The following is a 14,031-nucleotide window of genomic DNA, read 5'->3' as shown; positions in this document are numbered from 1 at the left end:
ACTGGCTTTCTTATTATCTTCCAAATGTTCCAGGCATGAATCTGCCTGAAAAATTTGGTACCATCTGTTCACTCTCTCTGGAACACGCTTCCCCCTGCCATCCACATCCCTTACTCCTTCACCTCCTTTAAGTTGTGTTTTCTGGGCCTTCCTATCACGCTATTTAAAATGGTCACACAACATTTGTTTTCTTCTCCACAGCACTTTCTACAGTCTATCTTTAGAATCAACACCTTAATTTTAATGTTCATAATCTCTTTTCTCTCAAGAGTAACTTCTGAGCTCTGAAGGGGAGGCTTCCGGGAAAATGGCGGAAGAGTAAGACGCGAAGATCACCTTCCGCCCCACAGATACACCAGAAATACACCTACCCGTGGAACAACTCCTACAGAACACCTACTGAACGCTGGCAGAAGACCTCAGACCTCCCAAAAGGCAAGAAACCCCTCACGTACCTGGGTAGGGCAAAAGGAAAAAGAATAAACAGAGACAAAAGGATAGGGACGGGACCTGCACCAGTGGGAGGGAGCTGTGAAGGAGGAAAGGTCTCCACACACTAGGAAGCCCCTTCGCGGGCGGAGACTGCGGGTGGCGGAGGGGGGAGGCTTCGGGGCCTAGAAGGAGAGCATAGCAACAGGGGTGCGGAGGGCAAAGCAGAGAGATTCCCGCACAGAGGATCAGGGCCGACCGGCACTCACCAACCCGAAAGGCTTGTCTGCTCACCCGCCGGGGCGGGCGGGGCTGGGAGTAAAGGGTCGGCTTCGGTCGGAGCGCCGGGAGAGGACTGGGGCTGGTGGCGGAAACACAGCCTGCAGGGGTTTAGTGCGCCACGGCTAGCCGGGAGGGAGTCCGGGGAAAAGTCTGGAGCTGGCGAAGAGGAAAGAGACTTTTTCTTACCTGTTTCCTGGTGCGCCGAGAGGGGATTAAGAGCGCTGCTTAAAGGAGCTCCAGAGACGGGCGCGAGCCGCGGCTAAAAGCGCGGACTCCAGAGACGGGCATGAGACGCTAAGGCTGCTGCTGCCGCCACCAAGAAGCCTGTGTGCGAGCACAGGTCACTATCCACAACCCCCTTCCAGGGAGCCTGTGCAGCCCACCACTGGCAGGGTCCCAGGATCCAGGGTCAACTACTCCGGGAGAACGCACAGCACGCCTCAGGATTCTGCAACATCATGCCGGCCTCTGCCGCCGCAGGCCCGCCCCGCACGCTGTGCCCCTCCCCCCCCCCCGCCCCCCGCCCCGCCCGGCCTGAGTGAGCCAGAGTCCCTGAATCAGCGGCTTCTTTAACCCCGTCCTGTCTGAGCGAAGAACAGCCGCCCTACCGCGACCTACACGCGGAGGCGGGGCCAAATCCAAAGCTGCACCCCTGGGAGCTGTGAGAACAAAGAAGAGAAAGGGAAATTTCTGCCAGCAGCCTCAGAAGCAGGGGATTAAAGCTCCACAGTAAACTTGATGTACCCTGCATCTGTGGAATACATGAATAGACAACCAATCATCCCAAATTAAGGAAGTGGACTTGAGAGCAAGATTATTTTTTCCCTTTACCTCTTTTTGTGAGTGTGTATGTGTATGCTTCTGTGTGAGATTTTGTCTGTATAGCTTTGCTTCCACCATTTGTCCTAGGGTTCTATCCGTCCGTTTTTTGGTTTTTTTTAAAAATTTTTTTCTCTTAATAATTAATTTTTATTTTAATAACTATATTATATTTTATTTTATTTTACTTTATCTCCTTTCTTTTTTTCCTTCCTTCCCTCCTTCCTTCCTTCCTCCCTCCCTCCCTCCTTTCTTTCTTTCTTTCTTTCTCTCTTGCTACTTCTACAAATTCTTTATTTCTACTTTTTCTCCCTTTTATTCCGAGCTCTGTGAATGAAAGGCTCTTGGTGCAGCAGCCAGGAGTCAGTGCTGTGCCTCTGAGGAGGAAGAGCCAACTTCAGGACACTGGTCCACAAGAGACCTCCCAGCTCCACATAATATCAAACGACGAAAATCTCCCAGAGATCTCCATCTCAACACCAGCACCCAGCTTCACTCAACGACCAGCAAGCTACAGTGCTGGACATCCTATGCCAAACAACTACCAAGACAGTAACACAACGCCACCCATTAGCAGAGAGGCTGCGTAAAATCATAATAAGGCCACAGACACCCCAAAACACACCACCAGACGTGGACCTGCCCACCAGAAAGACAAGATCCACCCTCATCCACCAGAACACAGGCACTAGTCCCCACCACTAGGAAGCCTACACAACCCACTGAACCAACCTTAGCCACTGCGGACAGACACCAAAAACAACAGGAACTACGAACCTGCAGCCTGCAAAAAGGAGATCACAAACACAGTAAGATAAGCAAAATGAGAAGACAGAAAAACACACAGCAGATAAAGGAGCAAGATAAAAACCCACCAGACCTAACAAATGAAGAGGAAATAGGCAGTCTACCTGAAAAAGAACTCAGAATAATGACAGCAAAGATAATCCAAAATCTTGGAAATAGAATAGACAAAATGCAAGAAACATTTAACAAGGACCTAGAAGAACTAAAGATGAAACAAACAATGAACAACACAATAAATGAAATTAAAAATACTCTAGATGGGATCAACAGCAGAATAACTGAGGCAGAAGAACGGATAAGTGACCTGGAAGATAAAATAGTGGAAATAACTACTGCAGACCAGAATAAAGAAAAAAGAATGAAAAGAACTGAGGACAGTCTCAGAGACCTCTGGGACAACATCAAACACACCAACATTCGAATTATAGGGGTTCCAGAAGAAGAAGAGAAAAAGAAAGGGACTGAGAAAATATTTGCAGAGATTATAGTTGAAAACATCCCTAATATGGGAAAGAAAATAGTTAATCAAGTCCAGGAAGCACAGAGAGTCCCATACAGGATAAATCCAAGGAGAAATATGCCAACACATATTAATCAAACTCAAAAATTAAATACAAAGAAAACATATTAAAAGCAGCAAGGGAAAAACAACAAATAACACACAAGGGAATCCCCATAAGGTTAACAGCTGATCTTTCAGCAGAAACTCTGCAAGCCAGAAGGGACTGGCAGGACATATTTAAAGTGATGAAGGAGAAACACCTGCAACCAACATTACTCTACCCAGCAAGGATCTCATTCAGATTTGATGGAGAAATTAAAACCTTTACAGACAAGCAAAAGCTGAGAGAGTTCAGTACCACCAAACCAGCTCTACAACAACTGCTAAAGGAACTTCTATAAGCAAGAAACACAAGAGAAGTAAAAGACCTACAATAACGAACCCAAAACAATTAAGAAAATGGGAATAGGAACATACATATCGATAATTACCTTAAATGTAAATGGGCTAAATGCTCCACCAAAAGACACAGATTGGCTGAATGGATACAAAAACAAGACCCATATATTTGCTGTCTACAAGAGAACCACTTCAGACCTAGAGACACATACAGACTCAAAGTAAGGGGATGGAAAAAGATATTCCATGCAAATGGAAACCAAAAGAAAGCTGGAGTAGCAATTCTCATATCAGACAAAATAGACTTTAAAATAAAGACTATTAAAAGAGACAAAGAAGGACACTGCATAATGATCAAGGGATCGATCCAAGAAGAAGATATAACAATTGTAAATATTTATGCACCCAACATAGAAGCACCTCAATACATAAGGCAAATACTAACAACCATAAAAGGGGAAATCAACAGTAACACATTCATAGTAGGGAACTTTAACACCCCACTTTCTCCAATGGACAGATCATCCAAAATGAAAAAATTAAGGAGACACAAGCTTTAAATGATACATTAAACAAGATGGACTTAATTGATATTTATAGGACACTCCATTCAAAAACAACAGAATACACATTTTTCTCAAGTGCTCATGGAACATTCTCCAGGATAGATCATATCTTGGGTCACAAATCAAGCCTTGGTAAATTTAAGAAAATTGAAATTGTATCAAGTATTTTTACTGACCACAACGCTATGAGACTGGATATCAATTACAAGAAAAGATCTGTAAAAAATACAAACACATGGAGGCTAAACAATACACTACTTAATAACCAAGTGATCACTGAAGAAATCAAAGAGGAAATCAAAAAATACCTAGAAACAAATGACAATGGAGACACGATGACCCAAAATCTATGGGATGCAGCAAAAGCAGTTCTAAGAGGGAAGTTTATAGCAATACAATCCTACCTCAAGAAACAGGAAACATCTCGAATTAACAACCTAACCTTGCACCTAAAGCAATTAGAGAAAGAAGAACAAAAAAACCCCAAATTTAGCAGAAGGAAAGAAATCATATAAATCAGGTCAGAAATAAATGAAAAAGAAATGAAGGAAACGATAACAAAGATCAATAAAACTAAAAGCTGGTTCTTTGAGAAGATAAACAAAATTGATAAACCATTAGCCAGACTCATCAAGAAAAAAAGGGAGAAGACTCAAATCAATAGAATTAGAAATGAAAAAGGAGAAGTAACAACTGACACTGCAGAAATACAAAAGATCATGAGAGATTACTACAAGCAACTCTATGCCAATAAAATGGACAACCTGGAAGAAATGGACAAATTCTCAGAAATGCACAACCTGCCAAGACTGAATCAGGAAGAAATAGAAAATATGAACAGACCAATTACAAGCACTGAAATTGAAACTGTGATTAAAAATCTTCCAACAAACAGAAGCCCAGGACCAGATGGCTTCACAAGCAAATTCTATCAAACATTTATAGAAGATCTAACACCTATCCTTCTCAAACACTTCCAAAATATAGCAGAGGGAGGAACACTCCCAAACTCATTCTACGAGGCCACCATCACCCTGATACCAAAACCAGACAAGGATGTCACAAAGAAAGAAAACTACAGGCCAATATCACTGATAAACATAGATGCAAAAATCCTCACCAAAATACTAGCAAACAGAATCCAACACCACATTAAAAGGATCATACACCATGATCAAGTGGGATTTATTCCAAGAATGCAAGGATTCTTCAATATACGCAAATCAATCAACATGATACACCATATTAACAAATTGAAGGAGAAAAACCATATGATCATCTCAGTACATGCAGAGAAAGCTTTCGACAAAATTCAACACCCATTTATGATAAAAACCCTGCAGAAAGTAGGCATAGAGGGAACTTTCCTCAACATAATAAAGGCCATATATGACAAACCCACAGCCAACATTGTCCTCAATGGTGAAAAACTGAAAGCATTTCCACTAAGATCAGCAACAAGACAAGGTTGCCCACTGTCACCACTCTTATTCAACATAGTTTTCGAAGTTTTAGCCACAGCAATCAGAGAAGAAAACGAAATAAAAGGAATCCAAATCGGAAAAGAAGAAGTAAAGCTGTCACTGTTTGCAGATGACATGATACTATACATACAGAATCCTAAAGATGCTACCAGAAAACTACTAGAGCTAATCAATGAATTTGGTAAAGTAGGATACAAAATTAATGCACAGAAATCTCTGGCATTCCTATACACTAATGATGAAATATCTGAAAGTGAAATCAAGAAAACACTCCCATTTACCATTGCAACAAAAAGAATAAAATATCTAGGGATAAACCTACCTAAGGAGACAAAAGACCTGTATGCAGAAAATTATAAGATACTGATGAAAGAAATTAAAGATGATACACACAGATAGAGAGATATACCATGTTCTTGGATTGGAAGAATCAACATTGTGAAAATGACTCTACTACCCAAAGCAATCTACATATTCAATGCCATCCCTATCAAACTACCACTGGTATTTTTCACAGAACTAGAATCAAAAATTTCACAATTTGTATGGGAACACAAAAGACCCCGAATAGCCAAACCAATCTTGAGAACGACAAACGGAGTTGGAGGAATCAGGCTCCTGCACTTAAGAGTATACTACAAAGCTACAGTAATCAAGACAGTATGGTACTGGCACAAAAACAGAAAGATAGATCAATGGAACAGGATAGAAAGCCCAGAGATAAACCCATGCACATATGGTCACCTTATCTTTGATAAAGGAGTAAGGAATATGCAGTGGAGAAAGGACAGCCTCTTCAATAAGTGGTGCTGGGAAAACTGGACAGGTACATGTAAAAGTATGAGATTAGAACACTCCCTAACACCATACACAAAAATAAGCTCAAAATGGATTAAATACCTAAACGTAAGGCCAGAAACTATCAAACTCTTAGAGGAAAACATCGGCAGAACACTCTATGACATAAATCACAGCAAGATCCTTTTTGACCCACCTCCTAGAGAAATGAAAATAAAAACAAAAATAAACAAATGGGTCCTAATGAAACTTCAGAGCTTTTGCATAGCAAAGGAAACCATAAACAAGACCAAAAGACAACCCTCAGAATGGGAGAAAATATTTGCAAATGAAGCAACTGACAAAGGATTAATCTCCAAAATTTATAAGCAGCTCAATAACAAAAAACCAAACAACCTAATCCAAAAATGGGCAGAAGACCTAAATAGACATTTCTGCAAAGAAGATATACAGATTGCCAACAAACACATGAAAGAATGCTCAACATCATTAATCATTAGAGAAATGCAAATCAAAACTACAATGGGATATCATCTCACACCAGTCAGAATGGCCATCATCAAAAAATCTAGAAACAATAAATGCTGGAGAGGGTGTGGAGAAAAGGGAACCCTCTTGCACTGCTGGTGGGAATGTAAATTGATACAGCCACTGTGGAGAACAGTATGGAGGTTCCTTAAAAAACTACAAATAGAACTACCATATGATCCAGCAATCCCACTACTGGACATATACCCTGAGAAAACCATAATTCAAATAGAGTCATGTACCAAAATGTTCATTGCATCTCTATTTACAATAGCCCAGAGATGGAAACCACCTAAGTGTCCGTCATCAGATGAATGGATAAAGAAGATGTGGCACATATATACAATGGAATATTACTCAGCCATAAAAAGAAACAAAATTGAGCTATTTGTGATGAGGTGGATCGACCTAGAGTCTGTCATACAGAGTGAAGTAAGTCAGAAAGAGAAAGACAAATACCGTATGCTAACACATATATATGGAATTTAAGAATAAAAAATGTCATGAAGAACCTAGGGGTAAGACGGGAATAAAGACACAGACCTACTAGAGAATGGACTTGAGGATATTGGGAGGGGCAAGGGTAAGCTGTGACAAAGCAAGAGAGAGGCATGGACATATATACACTACCAAACGTAAGGTAGATCGCTAGTGGGAAGCAGCCGCATAGCACAGGGAGATCAGCTCAGTGCTTTGTGACCGCCTGGAGGGGTGGGATACGGACGGTTGGAGGGAGGGAGACGCAAGAGGGATGAGATATGGGAACATATGTATATGTATAAGTGATTCACTTTGTTATAAAGCAGAAACTAACACACCATTGTAAAGCAACTATACTCCAATAAAGATGTAAAAAAAAGAAAAAAGTAAGTTCTAAGAGATCAGGTATTTATGTCATTTTTGGAAATTCTTTTATTCTCAGGCCCAGAACAATGTCTTGTACACAGTCAACGCTCAATAAATATCTCTTAAGCAAATGAATGTATAGAGACTCTGACAGAAGAAAGAGATCAACATGTTATAAGAGTTGTAAGATTAGTGTGATTAATGCAAAATAACATGGGGAGAGTAGCAGAAGAAATGGGAAAAAAGTAGAAGTCAGATCACGCAGGGCCTCAGAAGCTATGATAAGTGCTTTGGATTTTTTTTAAAAAACATATGATAGAAAACCACTGAAATGTTATGTAAGGAAGGAGACGGTATGACCCCGTTCATGTTTTAGGATTATTTGGACTGATATGTAGAAAACATATGAGAATGGAGTAAGATTAAAAATAGGAGGCTGTTGCTGTCCTGCAGATGAAAGACGGTAGTCTAAGCTAAGGAGAGAGAAATGATACAAGTACATAATTTCAAGACAAATTATAAAGACTGAACTTCAGGATGTTTGAATGTACAGCAGAGAGGATGGAAAGAATTCAAGGATGACTCTCAGCTTTCTGATTTGGTAGGTTGGTAGGAAAGGAAAATCAAGAGCCCTTTTAAACATATTAAGTATGATGTAATAAGAAAATAGCAGCTCACGTATAATTGAGTGTTTACTATACGCTAGACATTGTTCTTGATGTTCTACATGGATCTCATTTAATTCTCACAACTCTGTTATAATCCTCACTTCACAAATGAGGGATTCAAGAACTGAGAAGTTATGAAGGTTAAAATACTGAGTATTAGAGTCCATATCAAAACCTTGGCTTTTTGAATCTAGAGATCAAGCTCATAAAACTAAGGCTATATAGTACCGTGATGTTTGTGAAAAATCCAAGTGGATATGTAAAATAAGGTTAAATAAATAAGTCTGGCACTCAGAAAAGGAACTTGGACCACAGACATAAATACCAAATTACCAGACTAAAGATAGTATTTAAGAACTATGAAAACAGGTTACATTACTTAGCAATGGAACACAGACACGTAAGAGAAGGCTTAGGATAAAGTCCCAAGGAACTTCCCCATTTAAAGGCTACGCAGAGAAAAGAAGCTACAAAAACTATTGAGAACGAGTCCAGACAGCAGAGAGCAGTCAACAGCATTACATATTGAGATGAAGTTTACTAAAATAAAAACAAAAAGAGGTAAATACTGGTTTTGATTACACTGAGGTCATTGGTAATCCCAGGAAGTTTCAACGGAATAGTGGTGGTAGTAGAAGCCTGATTGCCAAGAAGCCAAAAAGCCATGAGGAAGCTCAAAAGAAAGAGAGAGAATATATGTCGAAAAACAATGTAAAGCTTGACAACTAGACTAAAAGAAAAACAGAAGGAAGGAAAGTAAAGTCAAGAGAAGGTTCTGAGTTTGTTTTTAGTTTATTTAAAGATGGAATATATTAAAACATGCTCCTGTTCTTTCCTAGGGGAAAAGGAAGCTTGATTACGGAAAGAGAAAAGTGAAATCAAGTCTTGAGAAGTGGGAGTGAGGAAGGGCCCCAAAAAACAGCCAAACAGATTTGCCACTGAAAAAGGTGGTGCTCTCTGATGCGAGAGAAATTAACACACAAATATATATATTGATTAGCTTGGTGATGGACAGATTCAGTGTTCATTTCACTCTGATGAAATCTACTTTTCCAATAAATGAGTTAAGGACTTTGGCTGACAATATGGGTAGAGTGGGGCACTTGGTTTTGAGGAGGGGGTAAAAGTATGAATGAAATAACTTACTTGGGGTATGGGAATTAAAGCCTCCCAGAGAAACCTAATAGGATGACTGGAAATTACTAAATGCCTAAAGTTTGAAAGCGTGAATGTAATGGTAAATGAATTAGTTCAACTGAGTACTTGCCAAAGGATGCTATAACACTCAGTTGTTAAGATGCCTTGGTACTCTTCTTATCCACTATATCGGTGGCTCAATAAGAGTGACACATCAATTACTATGAATCAGCTAAAAACATCCAAATATAACTCAAATATCCAAACATATCTTATCTAGGCACTAAATCTGTATTTCCGAATTGCTATCAGATATGTCCATCTGCAGCATCCCAAAAACCAAACCCTCAATATGTTCTAAACTACTCTTCTCAATTTTCCCTCCAACATGTTCTTTCTCCTAATTTCCTAATCAGGAGGATTATAGTATCTAGCAACTCAGCAAAATAAACTCTTTTAAGCCTTTTGCAATACTCAATAGGTGCAAATACTAAAAAATATTTTTTAAAATAATTAGGGTGAAATTCACATATGTTAGCCACTTTAAACTGCACAATTCAGTGGCATTAAGTACATTAACAATGTTGTACAACCACCACATATATCTAGCTCCAAAACATTTCCATCACTCCAAAGTCAACAGTTTATCCATTTAGCAGTGTCTCCCCATTCTCCACTCCCCAACCAATGGCAACCACCAATCTGCATTCTGTCTTTATGGAGTTATCTATTCTGAATATTTCATATAAATGATATATACAATATATTTTTCCGTCTTTGGCTTCTTGCATTTAGCATTAAGATTTGAGGATCATGTTTACCGTAGAATGTATCAACTCTTTACTCCTTTTTTATTACTGCATAATATTCCATTTTATGTACATACCACAATTTGTATATCTACTCATCCACTGATGGCCATTTTGGCTGTTTCCATCTTTTGGCTATTGTGAATAGTGCTGCTATGAACATGCATTGTATTAGTCAGGGTTCTCCAGAGGAACAGAACCAGTAAGATATAGAGACATATATATAAGAGGAGATTTATTAAAGCCATTGTTTCATGGGATCAAGAAGTACCACAATCCACCATTTGAAAGCTGGAGAACAAGGAAAACTGGTGGTGTAATTCAGCCCAAGAACTGAGGGGCTAATGGTGTAAGTCCCTGTCTTAGTCCGAAAGCCTGAGAACCAGGAGTACCAATGTCCAAGGTCAGGAGAAGATAAATGTCTCAGCTAAATTAGAGAGAATGAATTCACTCTTCCTCCACCTTTCTGCACTATTCATCCCCTCAATGGATTGGATGATACCCATTGGCACTGATCTTCTTTATTCACTCTACTTATTCAAATGCTAATCTCTTCTGGAAACACCTTCACAGACACACCCAGAGATAATATTTTAAACAGCTATCTGGGCATCCTACTCAAGATGACACACATGATAAACTACACATGCATGCACATGTACTTGTTTGAGTAACTATTTTCAGTTCTTTCGGATATGGTACTAGGAGTGGAATTGCTAGGTCACATGGTAATTCTTTTATATTTATGAGGAACTACTAAACTGTTTCCACAGCATCTATACCATTTTACATTCCACCAACAGTGTATAAAGGTTCTAATATCTCCATATCCTTGCCAACATTTGTTATTCCCTATCTGTTTTATTTTAGCTTGTCCCTAATGACTAATGCTGAACACCTTTTCATGGGTTTGTGGGCCATTTGTATATCCTTGGAGAAAAGTCCATTTAAGTTCTTTGCTCATTTTTCATTTGGGTTGTTTAGTTTTTTGTTGTTGAGTTGAGAGAAATCTTAACATCTGGATAACAGACCCTTTTATGAGATATAGATTTGCAAGTATTTTCTCCCATTCCATAGGTAATTTTTTTACATTCTTGATAATGTCCTTTGATACACAGAGTTTTTAAATTTCATGACATCCAATTATCCATTTTTTCTTTTGCTTTTGGTGTCATATCTAAGAATCCGTTTCTACATACACAGTCATGAAGAGTTACCACTACATTATCTTCTAAGAGTTTATGATTTCACACTTATGATCTATTTTCAGTCAATTTGTATATATGGTATGAGGTAAGGATCAACTTTATTCTTTTGCATGTGGATATCCAGTTATGTCTGCACAATTTGCTTTAGAGACTTATTCTTTTCTCATTGAACTACACCTTGTCACCCTTGTCAAAAGTCAACTGGCCTTATATGAACAAATTTATTTTTGGATTTGAAATTCTATTATTCTCTTATACGTGTCTATAATAGTGCCAGTACCATGATTATTACAGCTTTGTAGTAAATATTAAAATCAGGAAGTTTGAGTGCTCCTGATTTTGTTCTTTTTTTCTTTGAAGACTGTTTAGGCTACTCAGGGCCACTTGCGATTCCAAATGAATTTCAGTAATAAACAATTTTTAAAATAATTTTTTAAATCACCATTTACTTTTAGATGCAATTTTTCATTCTCAAATTAAAACTTTCATCTAGTGTATTATACTCAATGGTCTAATACTCTGCTGAAAACAAGGAACAATCAAAGATAAAACAGTTAAAACAACAACATCTGTATTGTTGCCACTCCTCTATCTGATGCCTTATCAATTTATTATGTCAGCAAATTGTATTTTAGAATGTAATATAAATGAAAAATAAAACAGCACAACAGATTTGGGGAATTAGGCTGGTAATTATTTTAACTTGCCTAATCAACCATACACCATACATCCATTTGTAAAATCAGATTCTCAATAAAGGACCTGAAATATTAACAGTTTGAACACTATAATTCTAAGTAAGTCCACAAGTTAAGATTATACCAGGACTTTTATTGGCTGTTCACATATGAACTCATTAATATTTTAAAGAATGACCATTTGAGACATCTAAAAATAGTAAGCTATAGGTAGATGCTCATAATTTATTACAAGGAACTACTTTACCTATGAAAAGTGCTTTCTCCAGTAATGGAGAATAATGGGCCTCGAATTATAAGCATGATACACTCTGAAGACAGATATGTGGCTCGGTAGTATCAGTAAACACCTTCTCAAACTACCTATATCAAAAAATATCCCTCACACAAATATAATTGTAAAGTACTGTTAAAAAAAGAGACACAAGATTTCTTATGTTTAAAATTATTCTGCTATATTATAACCAAAAGATTCATTAAATCCTACGGCAATTAGCCCAACTTATAGTTCTGTGTAACTGCTTATACCTGTACTTAAAGAATACAGGTGGCTGAAATTATACATCATTACAAATAACCTAGTCTGACATTCTAAGAAAAATATATATAAATACGTATAAATTACTAGAAGCAAGTCACTTAGGGCAATCACATATCTGATATACATCACATTGATATTTAGTTTAAAATTAAAATTTTAGATTCATATTTAGAATAAGAAAGTAAACCATTCACAGTATATAACTGCCTAACCCAGACTATAAAATGGCACTTTAAAAGAAGTAAAACTATGTGGATGTCCCACATTTTACACATGAAGAAACACAAATGAACAGGAAAGGCCAACAAATTTTTAAGCAGCTGGAAGTGCTAAATTTAATTACTGAAGAGAAATCATGCAGAGAAGCTAGCTGCCAAACAGGATTTACAATAAATGCAGGAAGTCATGTAAAAGTACCAAAAAATTTTCAATATCCACTGATAATCATAAACCTAGATTTAAAGAATGTATGGATAATATATATGATCCCCAAAACTCTATGGCATGAGAATATAGTATTGAAACTAAGCAGGACCTGTGGGGCTTCTGGGCACGGAAGGCTTTACCTGTCCCAGCTTCCTTGTCTGTAAGGAACAGACTCCAGTCTCCATGACCTTCCCTGAGTTCAAAGTGCAGATTCAAACAGTTGCTAATCAGGGAAGGGAGGGGATGCAGAGACAAGGGAGGAGCAGCCAAGAAACAACAGTGCAGCCTTGGGGCAGGTCCTCGTTCCCCCTCAAGGGATACACATAACACTATCTTTGAGCTCTTTACAGAACTAAAACCCCCAACAAATGGAAGATGTCAGCATTCTCCATTCCAAAGAAGACCACCTGAAGCCAGATCAAAGAAACCAGGGAAGCTCATCAAGAGATTACCTGAGCCTGGATTAAAGGAGTGAAGGCCCTGCCAGGCCCTGCATACACCCTGATCTTACCAGCGACTCTGCCCTTGAACAACTGCTATAAAACTCCTCACCAGGGCTTCCCTGGTGGCGCAGTGGTTTAGAGTCCGCCTGCCGATGCAGGGGATGCGGGTTCGTGCCCCGGTCCGGGAAGATCCCACATGCCACGGAGCAGATGGGCCCGTGAGCCATAGCTGCTGGGCCTGCACGTGCAGAGCCTGTGCTCCGCAGCAGGAGAGGCCACAACAGTGAGAGACCCGCATACCACAAAAAACTCCTCACCAAATCCTCCTGGGTTGGGACACACTGTTTTTGAGGGCATGAGCCCACTGTGTCCCCCTTTGCCTGGCTAAGCAATAAAGCTATTCTTTTCAACTTCACCCAAAACTCTGTCTCCGAGTTTCAATTTGGCACCAATGCACAGAAGCCAAGCTTCTGGCATCAGTATAGTGTTAGCCCAACAAAAAAGTAGTAAAATTAAAAACAATTTTAACACAGAAGATATACTATTATTTTGATAAAGGTTACTTTATATGGAATATGAAACATAAAACAAGCAATACCATTTTTCATTAATTAGACAAACCAATTAAAGCACAACTGACA

At 38.8% G+C, this 14,031-nt stretch overlaps 1 protein-coding gene across 3 annotated transcripts in view; it reads right to left on the bottom strand.

Annotated features, from left to right (window-relative positions):
* Positions 1-14,031, bottom strand: part of LRBA (LPS responsive beige-like anchor protein) — a 727,005-nt gene that overhangs the window by 423,591 nt on the left and 289,383 nt on the right. The gene's annotated exons all lie outside the window — the stretch shown is intronic.

Source organism: Pseudorca crassidens, chromosome 4 (genome assembly GCF_039906515.1).
Source record: "Pseudorca crassidens isolate mPseCra1 chromosome 4, mPseCra1.hap1, whole genome shotgun sequence".
NCBI classification, from domain to species: Eukaryota; Metazoa; Chordata; class Mammalia; order Artiodactyla; family Delphinidae; genus Pseudorca; species Pseudorca crassidens.
Note: the sequence above shows the minus strand (reverse complement) of the source record. Positions and strands in the feature narration are given on the sequence as shown.